Source organism: Rutilus rutilus (genome assembly GCF_951802725.1).
Source record: "Rutilus rutilus genome assembly, chromosome: 8".
NCBI lineage: Eukaryota > Metazoa > Chordata > Actinopteri > Cypriniformes > Leuciscidae > Rutilus > Rutilus rutilus.
In genome coordinates this window covers 33,700,921-33,706,946 of record NC_140222.1, presented here as the reverse complement: position 1 = coordinate 33,706,946, position 6,026 = coordinate 33,700,921, and the positions used below count along the sequence as shown (strand labels likewise).

At 35.9% G+C, this 6,026-nt stretch overlaps 1 long non-coding RNA gene across 1 annotated transcript; it reads left to right on the top strand.

Moving 5' to 3' along the window:
* The first annotated feature begins 2,733 nt into the window (after positions 1 to 2,733).
* On the top strand, positions 2,734 to 5,665 carry LOC311295529. Its single transcript, XR_014628344.1, has 5 exons — positions 2,734 to 2,815; positions 2,931 to 3,148; positions 4,555 to 4,595; positions 4,681 to 5,007; positions 5,140 to 5,665. It is a non-coding gene; the product is annotated as an uncharacterized lncRNA (long non-coding RNA).
* Positions 5,666 to 6,026: the final 361 nt, after the last annotated feature.

Sequence of the window (6,026 nt, the reverse complement as noted above, 5' to 3'; positions counted from 1 at the left end):
CCCCTGAAATATGTGGACACTATTATAAATCAAGCTCTTTCAGTTGATGTGGCTATTTATTTTATTTTTTGCTTAATCTGTTTATGAAACACAATAACATGATACATGTACAAGCAAACAGTGAGATATATTATTCCCATCCTGTACCCATAACCCCAAACACAAAGAAAGAAAGGGAAAAAAGCCTAATTTTACAATTTACAAATATTAATTATATAGAGGTGTTTAGACACATGCACACAAAATCATACGTCACCACCGGTTTGGTCCACGATCATGATGGCATCTTAATGTTTAGATTGACAGGATGTAGAGGTAGTACTAGCACATCCAGAAAAAAAAGATAACGAAGGGTTCTCAGGTCTCTGAAATTATACCAGTGTTACCTTTAATCGTACACCTGATTTTTTTCCAAAAGAATGAAGTTCATTGCATCTCGGAGACAGTCGTCATAAGATGGAGGACAATTTTGTTTCATGACAGGAGAATGCCAAATTTAGTCTGTAAAATTAGGAAAGCGAAAGCATTTGCAGTATATCCGGGTAGGCCAGTGACATCTGTTTCCTTGACACTGAGGAGAAGCAATTACAAATTGATAGCCAGAAAGACGTTATAGATGGGCATAACCAAACCGTGTATTAAATCAGCCGGGGCCTGACGGCAAAGATCACAAAAGGGATCACAAATTTTTGCCCGCCTCACTTTTGTCCAATAAACACGGTGAATACATTTAAATTGAATGAAGCTGTGTCGTGCACAGATAGAAGATGTAGGGACATGGGACAGGATCTGGTTCCAAGTCACGTCTTCAAATGTAAGGCAAAGATCTGATTCCCACTGCTGTTTAATAAAGGAGAGAGAGGAGGTAAAGATGGAAGAGATCAGTCCGTACAATGCACCCCTTTTGTAGGGCTACTTCAAGAATATGATTCGGAAAGTCAGGAAATAATTTTTTAACAAAGTTTTGGAATTGCAAATATCTATATAAAAAAGTACATTAGAAAGGGAGAATTTTTGCATCAGCTGTGTGGAACTGGGAAAAATATGATAAAATACAGATGTCATTGACAACCAAAATCCCTGCTCTCTGCCATGTATTAAATGCTTTGTCATTAGGTGAAGGGGGAAATAGAGGCTTACAATTAATTGGTGAAATCACCGGCTAATGCTGAAGGCCGAAATGGGTTTGAAACTGATTCTTGATGATTGCCGGACGATGAGATTACCATAAGGACAGTGCGAGACTGCAGACTGGGGAACAGGAACCCTCTTCAACGCTAACCCAAGCCGGTACCCAATCACAGAGCCCAAAATGACTCCAGAATGAAACCAGAATAATGTAGTGTGTATATTTGCTGCGCAGAAGTAAAATAAAAAATTAGGAAGGGCAAGCCCACCCAAAAGCTTTGGTTTCTGAAGGATTACCCTGTGAATTCTGATAGGCCCTTTGTTCCAAATAAAAGATGTGTCGATTTAGAGTCTCAAAGGATTTAAGTATGAAAATTGGAAATAAAATCTAGGTAACACGTTCATCTTCACTGCATTCATGTGTCTGGCCAAAACCCTATAGTAGACCAGAAACAATCTACCGCCAGAGTCAGCTAAAGTTTGTGAAGGAGAAAAATGAACGCACCAGTTGATTATGATTTCCACACCTCTGATTTGCTCAAAATATTTGAATGAAATACTTGTCCAATCCATTTCTTGCGAATTCTGACTTGATCTGAGTTTTTTAAGTAAGTCTCCTGCATAAAGCCAATATGAGTCTTTATATGTTCTAAATGTGACGACACCTTGCTGTTCGGACTGTTGATACACCAGGATATCATAAACACTCTTCTCACTTGTGTGTATGACAAACATCCTGGTCCTCAGAGTTTCCACATCAACACCACTCCTTATAGTCAATGAAACGTGTCATACTGGCATCAGGTCAACTCTCTGCAAACTACTGATTAAACTGAATGCTGTTTGTGTTTCATCAGAAACTGTATGATGACAATTGGCAACAAAAGCATTTTTTCCCCATATACTACAAAAACAAAATACAAAATTCTGTAATATAATGCAAAAGAATATGTCAAAAAGAAGAGAAATGCAAACCTGGCATTCAGGTTTGTGACGTCCATGTCATGACAAGAGTTTAACCAGTTCAACAGGACCACAAACTGCACAACCAACAGGTACATCAACACTGAGTCACATTTATATAAAACAAACTATGGTGTACTTTTCCCCCTTTTTCCTTCTCCTGGTTGGAATATTACTTAGTCAAACTTTTTTTGTCTTTAAATTGTGTGTAAACATGTACGCCTGTAATTTAATTTTAGCGATGTAAAGCTTTTTACCAAAGCCACTTGAATCTATCACAGTAGTAGTGTGTGTGTGTGTAGGTGTAGGTGTAGATGTAGGTGTGCCAATGAATTAAAAAAGTTCAACTGAATTGAAACAAGCAACACACATCCAAACCTACATGCTGATTAAACAAGCAAAGATCGAACAAGGCTGTGAGTTTGGGACTTCTACTTTCTCTCTCTTTTAGTTTCTCTGTTGGTCAAAATAAAGATGTTACAGTTATAATATATATATATATTATATATATATATATAAATATATATATATTTTTTTTTTTAACACAAAACACACTGTACTTGTTCCAATAACCAGCTCATCTAGTCTGACAACTAGTTTCTCCTCCCATCAGAGAATATCAGCTTCAGTCTCTCAGCACTTCAGTCCGTCAGGATGAAAACAGGAGAAAGGAACTGTGAGGAAGATCTTTATGAATTGAGACTAAATATGAAAAAGAAAACAGGTAATTTATTGTTGTAAATAAACTGTTTGTTTATTCATTTTTGAAACCAATTAAAAAAATTCAGGCTGTATTTTCCTGTTGTTTTCAATTCTCTCTCTTTCTTTTTTCCCTGTAGGTCAGAATGACGATGTTGTTGGAAGCTCTGCATTTTATTTTTTATTTTATTTTTTCAGTAAAAAAAAAAAAAAACTTTAAGTCAAAATGTTTTAAAGACACAATGGCAGGAATATATGAGACATCAGTCGGATAAATGTTTCACTTAAGGATCAGGATCCAGAATTTTTTTTTTTTTCCCAGAGGAGTTTAAGAAAAAAGCTTCAATCTCATTCTCATGTAAGTCTGAGTACATTTACTCAATTCATTCACTGCTGTTCATTTCACTAATATGATCTAATGTCACATTAGACGGAAGGACAACTAGCAGTCTGCTGAAAAGACCAGCTCAGCTTATTTTTATTATTATGTATATAACTTGATTATTTTTCAGTGAAACTAGCCCAATACTCTGTGTAGATTTTGTGATGTTGTTTATTGAGGATCTTAAAGGGATAGTTGACCCAACAATGAAAATGTTGTCATCACTTACCGTCAAGTTGTTCTAAACCTGTATGAGTTTCTTTCTTCTGTTGAACACAAATGAAGATATTTTTAAGAATGTTGTTAATCAAACAGTTGACTGTTTGATTAACAACATTCTTCAACATACCTTCCATTTGTGTTCAACAGAAGAAAGAAACTCATACAGGTTTAGAACAACTTGAGGGTAAGTAAATGATGACAACAGTTGGGATTTATTAATTCTCAAAATTTAAGAAAGATGAACGAATATCTCTGCATGTCTGATCAGTTCACGTGATTACTGTCGACGTCACTTACGTCTACGTAGAACACATGGCCTGCGGAAGCTGACGAGCTACGATACATGCTGTTAAAAAAATAAGCATTTCACTTAAATTTGAGAAATATTTCTATGCAATATAGTCAAATAAAACATACTGTATATTGATAATATTAGGCCACCATGATGATCAGGTATGTGATTCTTGTTTACCGTGTTCGAAGCTTGTTGATCGCGTTCGTGTTTGGCCTGCAGTGTTTTGGTTGTCAAATGCTTTATATCAACTCTAATTAAAAGGGAAATCTTTTATGTGTTTGTTAATACATTAAACATGAATTGGTTCATTTATTATTATAAGGGTTTCTGCATGGTTTATCTGCTGTAACTATATTGATTTAGTTGTTAGCATTTTAGCATGTTAGCATTGACTTCTTAGTAGTTAGCGGTAAATTGTGTAGGTTTACAGTGAATTCAATGTTTTAGCAGAAGGGTTACGGTCAACTACAGATTCTTCATTCACTGCATGCATAGTTCTCATGACACATTCTCAGCTAAACTCTGGCTCGGAGAAAACCAAATCTAATTTAAAATACCAACAAAAAATAATTACTTAACCTCAAAACTGTTCAAATGGATAACCTGATAAATACTGATGTTCTAATCAAATGTTTAGATTAATAAGCAACTTTTGTATTGCTAAAAAAAAAAAAAATGCAAGAATGTCAGCACATTGTTGCTGCCAAGAAGTGAGCTCACTAAACAGATGATATTTCCAGCTACATGCTCTTCATAAGACTTCTGGCTGATGATTGAGATTTTTTTATGATTTGTATTATTGTTTGTGTATGCAAGCTTTGTACAATTATTTTAAAAGCTGCTCTACTTCTATTTCTGTTTGCAGATGCTGCTTCATCTGTGTATTTTCAGTCCTGATAAGTGAAGGTGAGCACAAAACAAAAAGGTGCCGCATGCCACATGTATAAATGAATAAATTGTGTGTTTACAGTTACAGTTTGTGTTGTTTCAGTGTCTCTGCAGGAAACAGTAGAGGCTGTTATTGGTGGTTCTGTTCTCCTGCCGTGTTCTTCCACTAAACATGATCTGAAACCTCAAGACATTAATGTACACTGGAGACACAACGGCAGCAAGCTTGTGTATGATATAGTCAAGGGTGAAGATTCAGTATCAGAACAAGACCATCAGTACAAGAACAGAGCCGAAACATTCCCATTGGAGTATGAGAGAGGAAACTTCTCCATCAAACTCAACAATCTTCAATACGCTGATGCAGGAAAATACATCTGCTACATCACACACTCATCTGAACAACCGACTGTACAGCTGATCATCAAAGGTGTGTGAAACATTGTTAAAAATATTATTAAAATGTGTCATTCACTAGTAATGTTTGAATAAGAATTATAGACAGATCTGTTGTCTTTAACACAGCTCAGTAATGTTGTTTTTCTTTACTTTTTTGTTGCAGAATCAACAACAGAAAAAGAAAACAAACCAGTTGATCAAGGAAACCAAAGAGATAAAACAGGTTCAGATGTGGTGACATCATCGCATTCGTTCTGGGTTTACATTGTATTATCTGTTGTATTAATAGTGCTAATAGCTTTTATCATATTTTTTTTTAAGAAAAATAATTGTATCTGCCCTTTTCCCTTTGGAAGAACAAAGAGCAGAGACAGAAATTGTGTAAATGTTTAGAACATAGCCTAGATCCGCTGTGCAGATCTGCAGACGGAAGTCAGAAGAGCACAACAAGATTCATCACTAAATGTTTGTTTGCTCTACTCCAGTCTGATAGGTTGGGATCTACAAGTTATATGCCTGTCCTTGAAAATGGATGTTAGAGCTTCATGAGAATGTAAAATGTTGCTGCCTAGAGCCTTCAGTATTCTCAGATATTCAGAGGAGCAAATAACCTTGTGTCTCATTGTATGTGGATGATCTTTATGTTCGAGACCTAATAAACTGTGGCGATGAAACAGCGTTTGGATCATTTGCATGTTGCAAGTTGTGCGATTTTCACTAAAAGTAAATGTTTTCTCATAAATGACTTTTAGCTTTAGGAAAACAATTCCCTTTAGGATATACATTTCCTTTTCAATATGACTCTCGCACGGTTTCTGTTAAAGTCCCCCTGTAGTGAAAATCAAGTTTTTAATGTTGTTAGGGTTAGGGTACCAAACTTAGGGTACTGCAGCGAACCAAAGACAGTCTCAAAAACACGGTTTGAAATCGCTGGTGTTTACGTCACAAACGACCAATCACGCCAATGTACCAGCAATGTACCATATCATTAACTGCTGTGAATCAGGAGAGTTGCGAGAGAAGCCAAGTTATCCTGCTAGAATTTTTTGT